The sequence below is a fragment of the Brassica napus genome, chromosome C5 (genome assembly GCF_020379485.1).
Source record: "Brassica napus cultivar Da-Ae chromosome C5, Da-Ae, whole genome shotgun sequence".
NCBI classification, from domain to species: Eukaryota; Viridiplantae; Streptophyta; class Magnoliopsida; order Brassicales; family Brassicaceae; genus Brassica; species Brassica napus.
This window is the reverse complement of record NC_063448.1, coordinates 3,844,433-3,865,385: the sequence shown is the minus strand read 5'-3', so window position 1 is coordinate 3,865,385 and position 20,953 is coordinate 3,844,433. Positions and strand designations below refer to the sequence as shown.

The window sequence follows — 20,953 nt, the reverse complement described above, 5'->3', positions numbered from 1 at the left end:
ACCTCGTTGGTATTCTTCCGTAAGCAATCTCGTGTTCGGATCCAAATGAGGTCGATCGATCTAAGAACGAAAATAATTTGAAGAAGACATGTTTTTTATGAATCAAATTCGTGTGTAAAGAGAGCAAGAGGGAAGATGAAGATATGGAGTGAATGAAGAGGAAGAGGGGTGCTTGTATTTATAGTTGAAATTCTGCCGACAGACCGAGAAAATTCCGACGGAATTCCGACGCCAACGGCTAGTTCGTCGGAATTTCCTCATAATTTTTAAAATCCCCCAACGGCTCTCTAACGGCTATAATATATCCTCGGAATTCATCGGTTTTTTCCGAGGAATACATTTTTCCTCGGTATTCCATAAGAATATTCCGACGGATTGATATTTACTCGGAATTCCGTTGGTATATTCCGAGGAAATTCCGAGGAAACCAAATTTTGTGTTTCCTCGGAATATCCTCGGAAATTCCTCAGGATATTCCGAAGATTTCATTTTCCGTCGGAATGTCCGTCAGAATACCGCTGTTTTCTTGTAGTGGAGGTATTGTTCTCAATGCACAGAAGCGACCATTAACATGTGAGCATAGCTGTTCCAGAGAAACTTAAACAATACACACGACAACTGAGTAAACATAGCTGTTCCAGAGAAACTCACTTGAAGACTTGAACGCTCACAGACTCACAGCACAAACGCTGACAAGTCACAGCAAAAACGAACCCTTGAAGTCTTGAACTAAAGCAACCTGCAACCCAGAATCAAAATCAAAATCCAATGCCATCAGTGTCTTCCATAAGTTCAGACAAACATCAACATTGCAGGAAATCAAACAGCAAGAGGATTAGAGGCTAACAAGAGTTTCGGGACTGAGATTGAGTTACCTTAGCCTAGTGAAGATAACCAAAGGACCCTTTTCTCGATTTCTCAAGTTTGATTCATATAGCTTTTCCAGATTTCATCTACGGTGAATCATGAGTTTGAGGAGAAAGAGATGTAGAAAACCTAGTCAAAAACGACTTCGTTTCATATATTGTGTGAGAAAAAAAATACATAAATAGGGTACCCGTTTATACTGGAGCAACGCCCGTTTATAAACGGGTCTTAACGGGTAGACCCTGTAAAAACCCGTTAAGTTTTAGATATAAATAAACGGATACGGGTTTAAACTCTGCCCGTCAAAGCCTGCGGGCGCCGTACCCGTTTTAACATCCCTAATTAAGAGGAGAATGAATGCGCTTTGTGGAGTTGGAGTCTTGCAGGACTTGCTCTCTTAGGCATTTTTACAAATGGGGTAATTGGTTTTGTTGAAATGGACTTGTTTAATAGATTCAAGGACACAAGTGTTTATGAGAAACAAGACAATGGTGCTAGTGTTTTGACGGTAGAACTCACTCTTGTTCAAGCCGCTGCTGCCAAAGGAGCCGGTAACAATCTTCTTCCCATTCATTTCTTATAGAGGCTAATTCAAATTAAATCCACATATTCTAATTTCTTACATAAAAAAACTACAGTAATCGTGACTTGTGAGAAAATAGTTTTGCAAAATTGAAAGGGCTGCTGTTTCACTCGTGTTTATAATTAAGAAAATATTTTTGTTAAAATATAACATAAACGGTTCATTAATATTTATAGGTTTTTATTCATATTTTATTGATGTAAGGTTGACTTTGTTGTGGCAGTGTGTCTGGATGGGTCAGTGCCTGGATATCATTTGTATCGTGGGTACGGTTCAGGAGCAAACAACTGGATCATTCACTTGCAGGTTCGTATATAGGATAATCTTCATGCATATATTACGTATCATAATTGATCGCCTAAATCAATAAGGCCAATTTTGTTGAAAGGGTGGTGCGTGGTGTGACATCGTAAAAAATTGTCAATACCGTAAGAGAAGTAGTTACAGATTGTCCACATTAATGGAAAAAAATGCTAGCATTTACCGGAATACTAAGCGATAAAGCCTCTGAAAATCCAGGTCTTTCTCAAGATCCCTTATTGATGAAACAAAAGATTTGATGTTTGTGGAACTGTTATTGAATGTACTCTCCTTTTGTGGAAAATCAATGTTATAGACTTTTACAATTGGAATAAAGTTTAAGTCCGGTATTGTGATGGTGCATCCTTTAGCGGTGACAGCGAAAACAAGGTTACAATGGTTGGTTACTATTAGGCCGCCCAACTTCAGTTTAGAGGAAAGCGTATATTTTTAGCTGTCATGGAAGATTTGATGGCAAAAGAAATGCGTCAAGCAAAGCAGGTAAATAAATACATATAATATACTAGGGTTGGCCCGCCCGTAGGGCGGAATATATTTAAGTGTGATATATATATATAAGTATACTATATGTGAATGTGTTATCTTCATGTTAGGTCTATGTTTATTTGTTGCACTGAGTTGATGTTTGTTTAGGACAGATTTTGCATCAGCTAATATTGTTGCGCGATTAAGGTTACTGGTAAAATGAGAGTGCTGGACAATGTGAATATGCTTGTTACGTTACTTACGTATGAGGTTGAGCTTCTTTTTTCATTGGTCTTAGTTGGTATTTAGTAACCTTATTTGTTGGCTGAGTTACGGATGCGTGAAAATGGTTTTCATCAATTTCTAGTGTTTTTTTTGAAAAAAATACCCAATCAATTTCTAGTGTTACTCTGTTTATAAAGATTTTGTGGAAAAAAAAAAGATTTTATGGGCCTAAGTTAAAATTTAGAATATAGTTGAAGAATAATTCCTCATCAACATCATCAGATTTAACAGTTTTTTTTTTGTCGTAGATGAAACTTATTGATGTATGTAACTTTTTTTTTCAAAAAAAAAATACTTATTGATGTAACTCTTAGCTTGCTCTTTTAATAGGTCAGTTATAAGTGAAATGCCTAGTTTGGGGAGAAAATTAAAGACGTCCTTTAGGGAAGATAATACTCAATGTATATTTTATTAAGTTAGTCTCATTGAGAAAGCTAAAATGTATTACATTAACATTCCCCAATTTCTTTGTTTGAATAATAATTAGTGGTTTTTGTCATGTCTTTAAAATCTTGGTACGTTGTTTCCGTTTTATGCGTGTATAAGGTGATTGTTTGTTTGCATTTTTATAACCCCTTATGTAAACAAAGTCAACTTGATATGTATATTATATAGTAGAAGGAATAGAGAAAATATTATATAGTAGTAGTTATTTTGGTGGATGTGTGTTTGAGCAAATTGTTGATTTGCATTTCGTATAACCACCAAAGCTTGCTAAACGACATCTTTAGAAAATATGGCTACATAGAATAAATGGTCGTATTTTCTTATTTAAGTCTGATAGTTGCAAACTGTGATTAAACAACTATATCAGTGATAGTTGCTACTGGAGCTGTGATTTTTTGCTTTCGGTTTTAAGATGTAGATTATGTAGCTCTAGCTTTAGATTTTATTGATGCAGAATTATTCAAATATTTAAAAGCAATAAACATAAAATTGTAAAAAAAATTGTATTTTTTAAAGATTTTGGGCTATAACTATAGATTTTCTTAAGAAAGCTTGATTGCTTTGATTTGCTATAGAGAGAATTGTGGCTGTATAGAGCACTCACAACTATCACCAATCACCCCTATATATGTTCTAGTGAAATTTAAACTAATTTTATGGTATTGGAAAATAAAATATTCATCCAGCATATGAATACATTTTTCTTTCATTCCTGCATCATTGTTTTTAAAATGATTTTAAAAGAAAATGAAATTTCAATATATTATAAGAATGTATTAGCATTTTATATCAGAGTATTTTGTAAGATTTTGTAACAATTAGATATAATGTTCCGACGTTTTAGAAAGAGAGATATATATATATACTGGCTAGACATATCTCATTTAAGTTTCGATGATCTATTCAAAAGTTAAAAGTGGATTGCTTTTGTTACAATGAAGCTATAATGTGGTAAAGACCAAGCAAATACTGTCAAACATAATCATATTTTTTTCTGGCTGAGATACAATTAATTAGAACAAAAGCAAGTTTACCCACCACAAAAAGGTCAAGTTTAAAAGAAGAGAGCTGATTTTGTTCCTTCCGGTGAATCTTCCAGCTCACGGATTAGGTCAAGTGCGAACTCTGTCTTGTTCTCTTTTTCGGGGATAATGTGACCGTACTCTGAGAAGAACCGAGGGAGATCTGTCGGCGAGCCGCTGTAAACTGTGTTCCCTCTAGATAGGAAGAGTAACTTGTCTAGCAAGCCTAAGATTATGTAGCTCGGCTGATGTATAGACATGATAACTATGCTACACCACTCTTTGCAATTCTCTGAAGCACTTTCACAACCATGTAAGCACTTGTAGAGTCAAGCCCCGAGGTTGGCTCATCGAGGAAGAGAACAATCGGGTCATGTATTATGTCGATCCCTATCGAGACACGTCTTCTTTCTCCTCCCGACACTCCTCTATGTCCCTCATCACCAATCACGGTCGTGGCTGCGTTCCTCAGACCGAGCTGGTCGATCAAAGCTTGAGCACGTGCTTGCTTCTTCTTTTTAGAGAGGGAGCTTGGAAGCCTGAACTCGGCGGAGAATATCAAAGTTTCTTCCACGGTGAGCATCGGGAAGAGAAGATCGTCTTGCTTCACGTAAGCTGATATGAATTATTGAAGGCTGGATTCAAGAACTTCCCCGTTTAGAGTGATGGAACCGTGTAGGCTCTCTTTTGCGATACGGTCGGCTAATGCATCGATGAGTGTTGATTTTCCCGACCCGCTTGCTCCAAGAAAGGCCATTCATCTCTCCTTCTTTGGCTTTGCAGGAGATACCATTGAGGAGCATCTTGGTGTTCATCTCCATATCATCACCATCGGAGCTCCCGCAACAGGGAAGTGGGTTAACTTCTTCTTGATCTTCACGCTGTAAGTCAAGTCTTTGAAGGAGAAGGAATGGAATGACTCTTGCCGTTCTGCTCATCTTCCATACTCGTGAGAAGCTCTGCAATTGTGACAGACACTATAGGTGTGTTTCTGTGACCTCTGTGAAAACCCACGGACTGGTCAGTGTAAAACATAGGAAGGTCATCGCTGTTGTTGGCCCGTCTGGCCGGAGATAGTTTGTCGGGCAAACCAGACATCACGTGAATTGTGATAGATATAGGACTTTATAGATTGTTTGGATGGGAATAATGAGATAGGAACTTGACAATTTGTTTGGTGATCTCTAAATATCTAACTCTAGCTTTTAGATCATCCACTTCAGTAAATTCCAAGATGCAATAATATTAACACCGATAAGAATGAATTATATATCCCTCATAAACTTAATAGATCAAAGTAAGTAATTTGAACTGTCATTTCTATTTACATACCCGTGCCTCTTTTTATTGACTGTAGTGGGAACGTCATTTTTGTAGCCATCCTGAGTTTTAGAGATAAAACAGGCAAAAGTTAGTTTTAAACCATCTGTAATATTTTCTTGACAACGCACCGTTTAGCAAAAAATGCACTGTTTAGCGAAAGGCGAAAAAAGGAGATTTGGCGATCGAAACTTTCGGAGATGGATGCGGCGGATCCGCCGGGGTTAACTGAATCTACGACGGAGGAAATGGCAAATCAGATACAGCAGAGAGAGATTGTTGGGTTGGGAAACGTATTGGAAGGATCAGAGGTTTTATCGAAGGTTTTGGAGGTTGGGGAGCAGAGTAAAACTGAAGAGATGGTGGCAAGGGAGCAGAAACAAGCGGAGGAGAAGAGATTGAATAATCGGACGGAAGGTACGGGGGTAGAGGAAGGAAATCAAACAGGAGGTAAGGGATTGGAGAACCTATCAAGGGGAACTGAAAATGGAGGTTCATGGGCTGAGATTGCGCAAGAGAAAAAGGTGTTGAAGAAGTATGAGGTTAAGATCACAGAAAAGGAAGGTGAGAAGATGGTTGAGATACCGGATGATGTCATTGAGAAGGGAAATCTACTATGGGAAGACTATTTGATTGGGAAGTTCCTTGATACAGCTCCACATGTGGCTCGTGTTCATGCTATCGTAAACAAAATCTGGACTCAGGGAGAGCAGAAGCAGATCGATGTGCATATTGTAGACAATACAACAATGAAGTTTAGAGTTTCGAATCCAGTAATACGAGCTCGAATCCTTCGAAGAGGTATGTGGAACATCGGAAACGTGCCATTGGTTGTAACAAAATGGACACATGATGAGCTGAAAGAGAAGCCATAGATAAAGTCGATTCCAATGTGGGTTTATCTCAAGAATGTGCCGATGAATATGTTCTCATGGCAGGGACTTAGTTTCATCACGAGCGCTGCAGGGGTTCCAGTTAGGCTCCATCCAGAGACAGCTTCCTGCTCGAATTTCAAACTAGCAGATCTTCGTAAATGTTGATCTATCAAAGGAGTTACCAGACAAAATAAATTTCACCAAAAATGGCAAATCTTATTTGGTGGAGTTCATTTACCCATGGTTACCTCTAAGATGTCACACTTGTGGAAAATTTGGGCACATAGCTAGAGTCTGTGTCATGAATAAGAAAGATGGAACAGAGAAATCAGTAAAACAAATAATATCAGAGAGAGAAGATACGCAAAGTGATGGTGTTAGGAGAGAAAATGAAGAAGAAAGAAAAAAGAATGAGGGTAAAGATGTTATTATTGAATCTAATGAGGAAGTTCTAGGAGAACAAAAGACTAATATAGAGGAGGATATTGAGGAAGGGGAAATGGTAGAAAGCTGGTCAGATGTAACGCCAGAGAAAGCGAGCAAAAGTTCCAGCTCACTGAAGTTCAGTTAGGAGAAGCTACTGACTCCATCAAGATTTTCAGCTTTACTTGAAGTAGATGAGAATGGAGATAAGATAAAACCAATCGGAATGGAGAAAGTTTTGAGTATTGAAGAATGTAATGGGGGGAAGAATGTAACTGAGGAAGGTGGAATTGAGGAGCAAACAGGGGGGATGAATGGGAATAAAGAAGTGAGAGAAGAGAATCAAAAGAGAGACATAGCTGGGTTGGATTCTAAGGAGCACTGGCCTGATCTTGCAAGCGCAACTAAAATCAGACCTTCACTCCCGAGAAGATCAAAAACTTTACACAAAGTCATTCCAGAGAAACCCGGGCAGCTAGAAAAAAGGAACCCCACAAATCTTTCTCAATGACAGGTTTTTTTTGGAATGTAAGAGGATTTAATAAAAGCTCAAAACATAGAGTAGTAAGGGAATGAATTCAAAATAAAGGTCTACAGTTTGGAGGGTTGCTGGAAACAAGGGTTAAGGAAAGTAAGGCTGGTCGAATAGCTTCATCAGTATTATATTTCAAGGCTGGTCTTGCATTAATAACTATGAGTTCAATAGGAAGGGGAGAATTTGGGTGCTCTGGAATTCTCAGGTCAGATTGACTCCGGTTTTTAAATCTGATCAGATAATTACAGTATCGGTTCTATTGGAGGGAGAGAAGGAGGAATTCTTCTGCTCGTTTGTCTACGGAGAAAATATGGCAGAAAAAAGAAAAGAGTTATGGAGGGATTTGAAAGATCACCAAGATGCTGGAATGTTCAGGAATAAAGAGTGGGTTATTATGGGAGATTTTAATGAGGTGTTGGATGGAGAAGAGCACTCAAGTTACCAGGATTCAGGTCTTGTTACTTCAGGTATGAGAGATTTTGAAAGTGTGATTCAGTATTGCAGTTTCACAGATATGGGGTATCAAGGACCGCGTTTCACATGGTGTAACAAGAGAGATGAAGGAACTATTAGTAAGAGGTTGGATCTGTGAGTTTTAGTGAATATATCAGAGTATAGTTGAGAGAATTAAGTAACTAGATGAAGAACATGAGAGATGGAGAGAGAGATTCGAAATTGAGAGAGAGAGAGAGTAAAGGAGGAAAGTATTTCCTTTATTCATTAACTTGCTGGAAACATTACATAAATAGGTAAACACAAATATCCTAGGAAACTATTAAACTAGTAATAATCCTAGTATAAGATTAAACAATTGTAGGTGAGTCCAAACTGTCCCAACTGTCTTGGATCAGTGGGAAAGTGACCTGTCCTAACGTTCTCATAGGCAAGTGCTCTCTTCCCTTCACGTGATCCCACTCCCAACGTTCTCATTGCCTTTGAATTGATGAGTTGTTCCTTCCCTTTACATTTCTGGATCACTCTCTTTTTCCCTTGTCTTGTAAGGCACATTAGAACCCTTAGGTTGTATGGACATACTTGTGTACCAAGTTAACTCAACTTCTTGTTTAATCTGCATACACTTGTTCTCTTCTTGCCTCTTATTGCTTCATCACACTCCTTACACTTGTTGCTATTTATTTCTTCATGTCAACACTCCCCCACAAGCTTGACAATAGGAATTTGCCAAGCTTGGAAACCATGAAGCATTCCCTCATTAAAACCTTTAGCTTGAAAAAACCTCATGGGATAAAAACCAAGCCAAGGAAAAAGAGTAGAACACTTCATGGCTAAGAGGATCAGTGTGATGAAAGATCTACGAGTCCTAACTTGGAATGTATGAACTCGCAAACCTTGGTGCTTGCAGCCTCGGTGAAGATGTCAGCTAGTTGATCCTCACTTCTTGTGTAGCAAGGTAAGATGATCCTTTGTTCCACTGCTTGCCTAACTTTATGACAATCCACCTCAATGTGTTTAGTCCTCTCATGGAACACACTGTTGGAAGCTATGTGTGTTGCAGCTTGATTATCACAATGCATGGTGATTGGAGTCGATGTCTCTATACCCAAGTCTTGAAGTAGGTTCCTGATCCAGATCAACTCACTAGTGAGCTTCCTCATTGCCCTATATTCAGCTTCAGCACTTGAGCATGACACTATATTTTGTTTCTTGCTCTTCCAAGTAACAAGATTGCCTCCAATGAATGTACAATAGCCTGTGGTGGATCTCCTATCCACTCTGTCGCCTGCCCAATCAGCATCACAATACCCAACTATCTCTGTGCTTTTGTTGCATCCCATCCATACTCCTTGCCCTGGCGCCTCTCTTAGGTATCTTAGGATTCTTTCAACCATCTTCCAATGGTGTATCTTGGGAGCTTGCATATGCTGGCTTACTTGGTTGACTGCAAAGCATACATCAGGCCTGGTGATGGTGAGATATATCAACTTTCCCACCATTCTCCTATAGTGTTTAACATCAGCATAGAGCTTGTCTTCAATCTCCCCCTCACGCAGCACCTTATACCCATCTTCTAGTGGAGTCTTGGCTGCTCTTCCTCCTAGATCACCTGCCTCATTCAGAAGATCAAGTGTGTACTTTCTTTGGGATAAGAATAGCCCATCCTTGGATCGGCACATCTCAATTCCTAGAAAGTACTTTAACTCTCTCAAGTCTTTGATATCAAAAGATGATCTAAGGAAAGCTTTATTTAAGAGTATACCTTCTTTGTCACTCCCGGTGATGATGATATCATCAACATATACTAAGATCACAACAATCCCTTTCTTGCTGGTGAGTGTAAAGAGAGTATGATCTGCCTCAGATTTCACAAAGCCCCTTCCGTTGAGTGTGGTGCTGAGCTTGTGGTACCAAGCTCTAGGTGATTGTTTCAATCCATAGATAGCCTTCTTGAGTCTAAGAACATTTCCAGGCTTCACTAGGTGTTCTAGGCCAGGGGTGGCCTCATGTAGACCTCATCTTCTAGTTCTCCTTGTAGGAAAGCATTCTTCACATCCATTTGCCATAGATCCCACTCTAGGTTGACAGCCAAAGATAGGATTATCCTTATGGTATGAAGTTTAGCAACTGGTGCAAAGGTATCTAGATAATCCTCTCCATATGTTTGAGTGAAGCCTCTTGCTACTAGCCTTGTCTTGCGCCTTTCTACTGTCCCATCAGCATTGTACTTGATGGTGAAGATCCAGCGGCTTGTTACAGCTCTCTTGCCTTTAGGTAGTTCAGCTTCATACCATGTATCATTGATGATCATGGCATTAGTCTCACTGCCTACTGATTCTTTCCATTCCTCATGCTCCATAGCTTCCTCATAAGACCTTGGAATGTATTCCTGATCCAACTCTCCAATAAACACCACATGTTCTTGGGGATACTGAGCTAGAGAGCACACTCCTTGTATAGGATGGGCCACTGCTTGAGCATTGAAGTAGACCCTGTTGTTCTTCCAGTTTAGATCAACCGGCTTTATGATCCTAGTACTTCTTCTTACTTGATTATTAGTAGGCTGGCTTGAACTCACCACTGGCTCCTCTTGAGTAGTGTAATGATCTTGCTGTGGCTGTACACTGTCCTCATTTGTTACTTGATCATTAGGCTGGCTTGAACTCACCACTGTCTCCTTTTGAGTGGTGTGATGATCTTGCTCCTCTTACGCATGATGCTCAGCTTGATCATGACTTGCTGAATCCTCTTGATTTTGTTCAGCTTGATTATCCCCCTCATGATCAAGGTGAGGAGTCCTAATGTCATCAGTATTAGCCTCAGTAGGTTGTTGAACGTCCTCAGGCACAGTCTCCACCCTTTCTTGTGGCATTCGGATTCCAAGGCTCTCCATTACTCTCCTAAGATTGCTTGCTCTATCTGAGGCTGATTGGGAGAGATTCTTCAACTCATCCCAACTCTGTTCTTCATAATAGCCTCTGGATTCTACAAATTTGACATCTCTGGATATGAAGACTCTTCTACTCTCTTGCACATAGCATTTGTATCCCTTTTGGTGTGGAGAATATCCAATGAAGACTGCCTTGGTGCTCTTAGCTGCCAGCTTATCTCTTCTTTCTCCTGGAATCAATACAAAACAAAGACACCCAAACACACGCATATGTTCTATAGATGATTTGTTTCTGTTAAGTACCTCATAAGGAGACTGATCTTGGAGGATCCTGGTGGGGATTCTGTTGATTAAATAGCATGCTGTCAACACTGCATCTCCCCAAAATCGTTTGGGCACATTAGTATGAAACATTATGCTTCTTGCAACTTCCATGAGATGTCTATTCTTTCTCTCAGCCACACCATTTTGCTGAGGAGTGTATGGGCAGCTAGTTTGATGGATCATCCCACATTTGGCTAGATGTTGTTTAAAAGCATTGCTTGTGTATTCTCCTCCATTATCTGATCTAAGAATTTTTATCTTGGCATTAAAGTGGTTAGTTACATAGTTTTGAAAATTTATGAAAGCTTCTAAGACCCTATCCTTAGTTTGCAATAATGTGATCCATGTATATTTTGATTTCTCATCTATAAATGTCACAAAATATTTATGATTTTCTCTAGATATGCATGGAGCAGTCCATACATCAGAATGTATAAGGTCAAAGCAATTTTCATAAATAGTACTTGATCTAGAGAACACACTTTTGCAATGTTTGCCTAAGATACAAGCCTCACAATCGGTTTTAAAGGAAATACTAGGCAACATGATGTTCAAAGCACGAGAATGATATGACCTAATCTAGCATGCCATAATACATCTTTAGGTAAATCAGAAAAGGAACTTAAAGCATAAGATAAATCGGTTGAGAGCTTGGTGTCTTCAAGCAAGTACAAGTCTCCCTTGGTAACACCTTTGCCAAGCAACCTACTACTCTCAATATCCTGAAAGTACACATTGTTAGGAGTGAAAGTAACACTACAATTCAAGTCATTAGTAGCCCTTTTAACTGATAACAAGTTTGAGGTGAAACTAGGCATATAGAAAGCTTTTGAATCTTTGTCAAATAACCTAAGATCACCTATTCCTTTAATTGGTACTCTTTCACCATTGGCTATCATAACGTTTCCTAGAGCAGGGACAATGTTTTTAATCAATTTAAGATCACTTATCATATGATGGCTAGCTCCTGAATCTATAACTAATGGTTTAATAAATTGATTTCTGGTTAAAGCATTCAGGGAGATACCACTAGTTGTAGCATGTAAAGAAGTACCAAGAGTGTTACCAGAGTTGTCCTTAAGGATCTTGATGAGAGCCTCAATGTCAGAACGTCAGATGGCTTCATCTTGATTGTTTCTCATGGCAGTACTGCTGCTGGACGCCAAGGCTTTCCCTTCACCACCCTCATTGGCTGAGCGGATGGTTCTTGAAGTAGATCGCTCGCCTACATCACCAGTGAAGTTGGCTCTTGCCTCATTGTAAGATGACCTGAACTTCTGTGGCTTGAGATGGGGATGAAGTATCCAGCACTTGTCTTTCCCATGACCTTTCTTCTTGCAATGATCACAGATCCACACCTTCTTTTCTTCAGCCTTGTAAGTGCCTCTGTTTGCAACTCCTTCAGCTTGGTTTGCTAGAACTAAGTCTCGCTTGCCTCCAAAGAGGCCCACTGATCCTTGCTCCTTTTGTATCTGAGCACATACTTCTTCAAGAGATGGAAGTTCCTTTCCTCTTAGAATGTGCTTGATTAAATCAGTGTATCCAGGGTTGAGAGTGAAGAGTAGTGCAAAGACCTTGTCTTGTTCTCTCCTTTCATTCAGCACATCTGGATCAACTGTTCCTGGCCTAAGCATCTCCAGCTCTGCCCACAAGGATCTAAACTTCCCAAAATGCTTATCAAAGTCAGTGTCCTCTTGACTGAGAGTATTGATAGCCCTCTTGACTTCAAATACTCTACTGATGTTAGACTGGTTGCCATACACCTTCTTAAGTGTATCCCACAACTCCTTGGAAGTTTCACAGTAAGCATAAGCTTCTTGGAGTGAGGGTTCAAGGCTGGACAGGAGGATAGACAGCACCATGAGGTCCTCTTGACCTTTCTTCTTGTCACCAGCTTCAATGACCACAACTTCTTTACCATCCTCTCCTAGGGTGGTTTTCTTTGGGTTCTTGCCTTCTTCAACTACTTCCCAGAGTCCTCTGCCTCCAAGAGCATTTTTAGCAAGCCTTGCCCACAGTAGATAGTTAGCTCCCTTGAGAGTAACAGGAAGCACAACCATTTTCGAGTTTTCCCCTGAATCCATCAAGAACAGTTCAAGAACTGTGAAAAAGAGAAGCCAAAGAAGGGTTTAAAAAAAATGAACAAGGGGTTGGTTTGGTGTGAATTAAACAGAGTAGAAAAGAGATTTGCGGAAGTAGATAGGTTTCAAGAGCTTATAGCTCTGATACCATGTGAGTTTTAGTGAATATATCAGAGTATAGTTGAGAGAATTAAGTAACTAGATGAAGAACATGAGAGATGGAGAGAGAGAGATTCGAAATTGAGAGAGAGAGAGAGTGAAGGAGGAAAGTATTTCCTTTATTCATTAACTTGCTGGAAACATTACATAAATAGGTAAACACAAATATCCTAGGAAACTATTAAACTAGTAATAATCCTAGTATAAGATTAAACAATTGTAGGTGAGTCCAAACTGTCCCAACTGTCTTGGATCAGTGGGAAAGTGACCTGTCCTAACGTTCTCATAGGCAAGTGCTCTCTTCCCTTCACGTGATCCCACTCCCAACGTTCTCATTGCCTTTGAATTGATGAGTTGTTCCTTCCCTTTACATTTCTGGATCACTCTCTTTTTCCCTTGTCTTGTAAGGCACATTAGAACCCTTAGGTTGTATGGACATACTTGTGTACCAAGTTAACTCAACTTCTTGTTTAATCTGCATACACTTGTTCTCTTCTTGCCTCTTATTGCTTCATCACACTCCTTACACTTGTTGCTATTTATTTCTTCATGTCAACAGGATCGTATTTTGGTGAATGAGAAATGGTTAAATAATCGCACTCAAGCTTATGGAGTGTTTGAAGCAGGAGGAGTTTCAGATCATCTAAGAGGGAGGTTTCATATGACTGCGGAAGCTGTTGGGAAACGTAAACCGTTCAAGTTTACAAATGTAGTTGCAGAAACTTCAGAATTTATGGAGGTAATTGGTAACTATTGGAAGGACATGCAACCATTGTTCCAATCAACTTCAGCTCTATACAGATTTTCAAAGTATCTTAAAGGGTTGAAGCCTCATCTGCGTACTCTGAGTAAGAGTAAGCTAGGATCACTCACAAAGAAGGTAAAGGAAGCGTATAGTGATCTTTGTGTGAAGCAAGAACAAATGATGAGAATGCCCACACCAGAAAATGTGTATGCAGAACGAGAGGCTTCTGCAAGATGGCAGCGAGTGTCAGATATAGAAGAGAAGGTGTTAAAGCAGAGGTCGAAGGTACACTGGTTACAAGTGGGTGATAAAAATAACAAGACATTTTACAATGCAGCTAAGATCAGAGAAAGCAAGAATGCGATCAGGGAAATTAAGTGTGCATATGGAAGTTGTGTTACTACTCAGGATGATATAAAGAAAGAAGCTGAGAGATTCTTCAACGAGTTTCTTACCTTTGAGCCGAGAGATGTAGAGACTGCATCTGTGGAGGAGCTAAAGGAAAAAATCCCATATCGCTGCACTGAGGAAGAAAGAACAAAACTGACAAGAGTAGTCTTAGAGGAGGAAATAAAAGAAGTGGTCTTCAAGATGCCAAGTAACAAGTCACCAGGGCCAGATGGTTACACAACTGAATTCTTTAAAGCTTCCTGGAGTATAATTGGTAAAGACTTCACTGCTGCTGTTCAGTCATTTTTCAGTAAAGGGTTTCTGCCTAAAGGGTTAAATTCAACTATATTAGCTCTTATACCCAAGAAGGAGAGTGCACAAGAGATGAGAGACTACAGGCCGATCTCATGTTGCAATGTCCTGTACAAAGTAATATCCAAGATCATAGCCAACCGGTTAAAGGGTACTCTTCCTCAATGCATATCGTACAACCAGTCTGCTTTTGTCAAGGATAGACTTCTTGTGGAGAACCTACTGTTGGCTACAGAAATAGTTAAAGACTATCACAAGGAGGATGTCTCCCCACGCTGTGCGATGAAGATTGATATTGCAAAAGCGTTCGATTCAGTGCACTGGCCGTTCCTCTTGAATACGCTGAGAGCTTTGAATATGCCTGAGGAGTTCATACACTGGATTGAGCTTTGTGTATGTACGGCTTCCTTTTCAGTCCAGGTGAACGGAGAATTAGCCGGCTTCTTCCAAAGCAAGAGAGGTTTACGGCAAGGCTGTGCTTTATCCCCCTATCTATTTGTGATATGCATGAATGTGCTGTCTGGTATGTTGGATAAAGCAGTGGAAAGGAAGCAGGTTGGATATCATCCTAAATGCAAAAACATCATGCTATCGCATTTGTTTTTTGCGGATGATCTACTTGTATTCACGGATGGAACCAAGAGATCAGTAGAAGGGATACTCACGGTTTTCAAAAAATTTGCAAGCATCTCGGGTCTTAAGATTAGCTTGGAGAAATCTACCCTTTATACAGCAGGCATTCAAGATAACACAAGAGACGATATTCTTCGGGAGTTTCCTTTTGCATCAGGGCATTTGCCAGTGCGCTATCTTGGATTGCCTCTACTTACAAAGCGTATGACAGTAAGTGACTACCTACCGCTTGTAGGAAAAGTCAGGAAGAGAATGAGCTCTTGGACAGGTCGGTTCCTATCTCATGCTGGTCGTCTGCAGTTAATAAAGTCAGTCATCACTAGTCTGGCTAATTTTTGGATGGCTGCATTTAGATTGCCTGGAAGTTGCTTAAAGGAAATTGAGAGGTTGTGTTCTGCATTTCTTTGGTCAGGTCCTGAGCTCAAAACAACCAAAGCGAAAGTCTGTTGGAAAGAGGTCTGCTTTCCCAAAAATGAAGGAGGGTTAGGGATGAGACCTTTGAAAGAAATCAATAAAGTATACGGTTTGAAGCTTATTTGGAGATTGATGGCAGATTCATCATTGTGGGTCAGATGGATTCAGTGTTATTTGATCAGGAAGAACTCGTTCTGGTCGATCAAAGAGAACACAAGTTCTGGATCTTGGGTATGGAAAAAATTACTAAAGTTAAGGGATCTTGCAAAGCAGTTTCTCAGGAAGGAAATCAGAAATGGGGAGTGTACTTCTTTCTGGTATGAGAGTTGGTCTCGATTTGGTCCATTAATAGAGATACTCGGAGAGAGAGGTCCACTTGATTTGGGGATTCCTAACAGTTTCTCTGTTGCGGAGGTTAAGAGAATGAGAAGAAGAAGAAATCACAGAGTGGATATTCTTAATCAAGTTGAAGAGGAGATACGTAAACTTGGGAATCAACAAGATGAAGATATTACTCTTTGGAAGCATGCTGAAGGGAAGTATATGACTAAGTTTACAACAAGTAACACTTGGGACCAGATTCGAGATACTAAACCGATTTGTGATTGGAGTAAGGGTGTATGGTTCTCTCATTCTACTCCGAAATACTCGTTCATGATGTGGGTTGCATTGAAGGGGAGGTTGCAGACAACTGATAGAATGATGAGATGGAATAATTCTATAAATACAGAATGTGTCCTATGCAATGAGGAATCTGAATCATGTGCACACCTCTTCTTTGGATGTCGGTTTTCAGAGAACGTTTGGAGGAACCTGGGTGGAGGTCTTATGCAAGACATGTTCACTACTGATTGGAGTAACCTGATAAGGATTGTCTCGAAGCCTTGGCTAACGCCTATCAAGACTTTCCTCCTCAGATACACTTTACAGGCTGCGATGCACACAATTTGGTGGGAGAGGAATGCTCGTAGGCATGGGGAAGATCCTAAAACCATGGCTACTCTGACACAGCTTGTAGATAAAAATATAAGACTAAAACTACTTGCAGTGGAAAGGGAAATTACTTAGAAGAAGGGCTGATTACTTGGTTTGAGACAAGACTAGATTTATGAAGAAGTAGATTCTATTCTTTTGGAGTAGGGAAGTTTATATTTCATAAAAACAAAGAAGCACTTGATGTAATACTGTTTTTGTTTGAATAAATTTTGCATTCATTCAAAAAAAAAAAAAAAAAAAAAATTTCCTGACAAATTTTAACTTGACTACTTAAGAAAAGCCAACCTGCGAATTGTAATCTCATTGACCACCTATAAGAACAGTACAATATTGAGGAATTAGTTAGATTGAAGAAGCTTGAAAAAAACAAACGAAAGGTGTGTGTATGTCTGTCTGTATCTTGTGTCTGAAATTTCAGTACTTACCTGATTAGCTAGATCTGTAGTTTTTCAAACTTCTTCTTTGTCAAATGTTTCATCAATTGCCTATGACATCATCTCTATCTATAAACACACAACACACACGACACAACCAATCCTCTCATGATTTTAGAGTATTATGAAGTTAGGAATGAGTACATATCTGTTTACTGTACAACTGTGCATACAACTTTTGTCAATCCTTGATCACTTTAGCAGTTTAGCTTGTTTTGTGGGGGACATTAGATGAAAAATGTGAAGACAGCGCAAGATTGATCAGGAAGATGTTTAAGGACCATCAAAGTAGTAAATGAAGCAAAGTGCGATCATTACCTTGTTCATTGCAACTGTAGTTGTGCTTGTAAGGTTTAAGACGCCTCCTCCTCTTCTGTTTCTTTTCATCCCATGTTTCATCATATACATAAAGAAAGTTAAACTCTCCTCTCATTGAAACCTAAGGTAAACATCTCCGGAGACGCGTTTAGCTTTCTGGAACCTCGTCGAGACAAAAACTTGAAAATGGGCCAGATGCAATGTGAGGCCAATTCAAAGAGATACAACTCCAAGTCATGGACTTTCAAGCTCTGTTACAGACAATACATCCTAAATGTTAAATTCTATAACTTCAGTCACTTTTAATATATGTGAATCTCACAGGTTTGATCCCTAACGAAATCAGAGACTTGTTAGATCTTTCCAGTGTTGGCAAATCTTCACCCGGAGTGAGCAAACTATACTTTATAATAATAGATTTCAAATTTTCATTTGTATCTTTCTTTATCCCCAAGTAATTAGTGTAAATAATATTATATTAAGGCTTTGCTCACCGGTTGTTCTGCTGGGGGTCTTTCAACGATTTTACGCTGCGATGATTTCAAGAGCTTGTTTCCCCTAAGCACCAAAGTAAAATGCATGAGAGATGCTGGCTTCTTCCTAGATACGTGAGTATTTTTTTTTCCCCAATCTTGCTTTGTGCAATAGATGATGAAACTTTTTGTATATATTGACATGGTTGTCTTATATGTAACTGAAGCGTTGATATATCTGGAGGTCGTACTTTAAGGCGTATGTATTCTGGTGTCGTTAACACCCAGGTACGAGCATTTAACGTTATTATTATGTATCTGTGATGATATATAGATCATCGAAGGGCCAAGGCTAACCAAGTATTCTATTGAATTTTTAGGGTTTGCAAAACACGCTTCCCCGCACATGTACAAACCATCTTGATCCAACTTCGGTATCCATCTCCCGCTGTTCTTTATATGTTTTCTTGTGTAATAAAGCTATGATTAGTTCCTGATCATTTGGTAATCTGGTATCAATATTTCAGTGTTTTTTCCCTCAAAACATAATCAGCCAAGTGATGACTCCGTTGTATATTCTCAACTCGGCATTTGATTCGTGGCAGGTTATTTTTATTACTCCATCTTTTTCATCATTTTCTTTTTCACTATATGTGAATCATGTGGCGTTTTCGTGTCAAGAGCATCATCACTGGTTATAATTATAGGATAGTCTCTCACAAATATAGTAATGATATATAATTATATTGTAATTAAATTTAATTTATAAAAAGTTAGATTAAGTAATAGAGTGACACTTGTAGAAAAAAATTCTCAATTTTGTTTCAGAGTTTTTTTTAGCAGAGGGACTAAAGTACTAACTTGTTTTTCCTTTGCAGATTGGAAATAGTTTAGCTCCACCATCTGCAGATTCGAGTGGCAGTTGGCATGACTGCAGCTTCATGTTTCGATGCAACGCAGCTCAGAAGAAGGTCTTGGAAGGTAAATAATGATGTTTTCAGGTAACCTAAAGCACTCAAACATTCCCCGAAACTAAATATAATAAGACTTGAAGTAAAAAAAAAATACACATGATTTTTAAGTAATTTGAGACGGCTCTTCTAAACAAAGGACTAGTGATATTCAAGATTGTTTCTTGTTTTCAAATTCCGAGTTACAGGTTTCAGGATAAGCATGTTAAATGCGTTAGAGACATTTTTGACGACAAGAAAGAACGGAGTATTAATTACCTCAGGCGGGAAACAGGCTCCATTTCTGCAACGTCTGGATCAGAGAGGATTACTAGATTTGGAAACGGATTGGATGGGTTTGATTGAGTTAACGTGTCTCCCACCAGCGGGGATCGTCGCAACTCAGCGAGCCCCCTGGCTCATCTGGTCGCTATGGACAGCACGTAAAACCTGATCTTCAACAACAAGATCGTGACAATTGAGGAAGCTATATCCCGGGCAATCTCCGCAGCAAAGGATTGGCAAAATGCGCAGTGCCAAGATGAACCGAAGAAGCCTTCTCAACGCAAGATAGAAGACGTACCACACTACGATACAGTTCTCCAAACAGATGCTGCATGGACTGAGACAACAGGAACCGCTGGACTGGGCTGGGCTATCAAAACCGCAAGAGAAACTCAGAGATTCTCAAGCTCTACTACCTTTGTCATATCACCACTGATGGCCGAAAGTTTAGCAATGAGGGAAGCGATCAAGAAGAGTAAGGAGCTGGGGATCCGGCGTTTACGGTGCGAATAAATCAGACTCTTCACAGCTGATTAAAGCACTCAGTTCATCTTTTGAACCTCTGGAGATTTATGGCATAATTTCTGATATTAGAATTGAGGCTAGCTCTTTTGATGCTATTTTTTCTGTTGGATTCCTCGAGAGAAGAATGTGGATGCTGATTTCCTAGCAAAAGCGGCGTTATGCCATGTAATAACTGACCCGTTCAGTTAAACGTTTTTATTTTAATCAATGAAGTTGCGTTCCAAAAAAAAAAAAAATATTACCTCAGCCTGGGCTCATTGCCAAGCTGAGAGACAAGATGCTTGGTTTCCTGGAAACCCTCAAAGCGGGTAATAAGGTAAGAAACAAAACAAAAACACTCCTTTTACTATTGATGATCATGATTCCTATAATATTCTTTCAACGCATTTTTTATTTGCAAGCCTGCAAAAATTTACATGCAGAAATAATGTTTCTCACTTGTTGGAAAATAAAAACAGGGGATTGCTGTAACTGTTGGAGATCGGTATTTCGAGAGATCAAAAAAATCAAGCTCATAGACTGTGATTATCCTTGTGACAGCAAGAATCGTTACTAAGACTAATATGTTTGGTAGCAGAGGAGGACCTATTTGACGTAAAGGTGGGTCAAGTGACACACCATAAATTTGATTTTCTCTTTATAATCTATAGGTATTTTTGATTTTGAACCAGTTCATTTTCATGTTTTACAACTATTTTTTATATGTCTGACACAGGTAAAAAAGTCCTCTAGGTCTGCAATTGTTTGGTAGTCTAACACAGTAGTATATCATAAGCAATATAGTCTCTTGCCAAATTTTTAGCTCTAAAATAGGTAAAAAATAGTAAAAAACTTGATGGGTCCCACAATATATTAAGGATTGGCCTCTTCGTATCCTTCTTTAAAGATAAATTCGCTTGGAGTATTGTAACTGTTTGCGGGTCCCGCTGTTAGATGACGGCTCGCCATTGATTTTTTTTTTTTTTTCAGCTGAAAAAAAAATAATAATAAAAGATAAATAAAAAAATTTCTAAGGATTCTTAACCAGATTTCACGGTTGCTGATGGTGTAAGAACTAAAAATTAAAATCCTTATCAATCAATCAATCATCTAGTCAACAGTCATAAAACCTTCGAAGTCTTCTCACCGTTTCTTCTTTTTGATATGATATCTTTAAGACCTCCGAAGCTTCCCTCTCAAAGAATAAAGAATGCCATTTTATTTGTCCAGTTATCAGCATGACAACACGGTTTCCGTATATCCGAACGTCGTTGTATTAAGATAATTAAGTATAAGATAATTAACTTCTTAAAGAAGTTATTTCGACGTCAAACTATATAGGTAAATAAATTATAGGAGAGAAAGAAAAGAGAGCAAAAAGATTCCACGACATTCTCCATTGTTTTCTCACAATAGATCTTTTTTATTGTTAACTAACCGCGACAA

The 20,953-nt window shown here is 39.0% G+C and overlaps 2 pseudogenes; one reads left to right on the top strand and one right to left on the bottom strand.

The window, feature by feature from the left end:
- Window positions 1–1,303: 1,303 nt before the first annotated feature.
- LOC106398263 lies at window positions 1,304–20,046 on the top strand (annotated as a pseudogene).
- On the bottom strand, window positions 1,882–10,077 carry LOC125587441 (annotated as a pseudogene).
- Window positions 20,047–20,953: the final 907 nt, after the last annotated feature.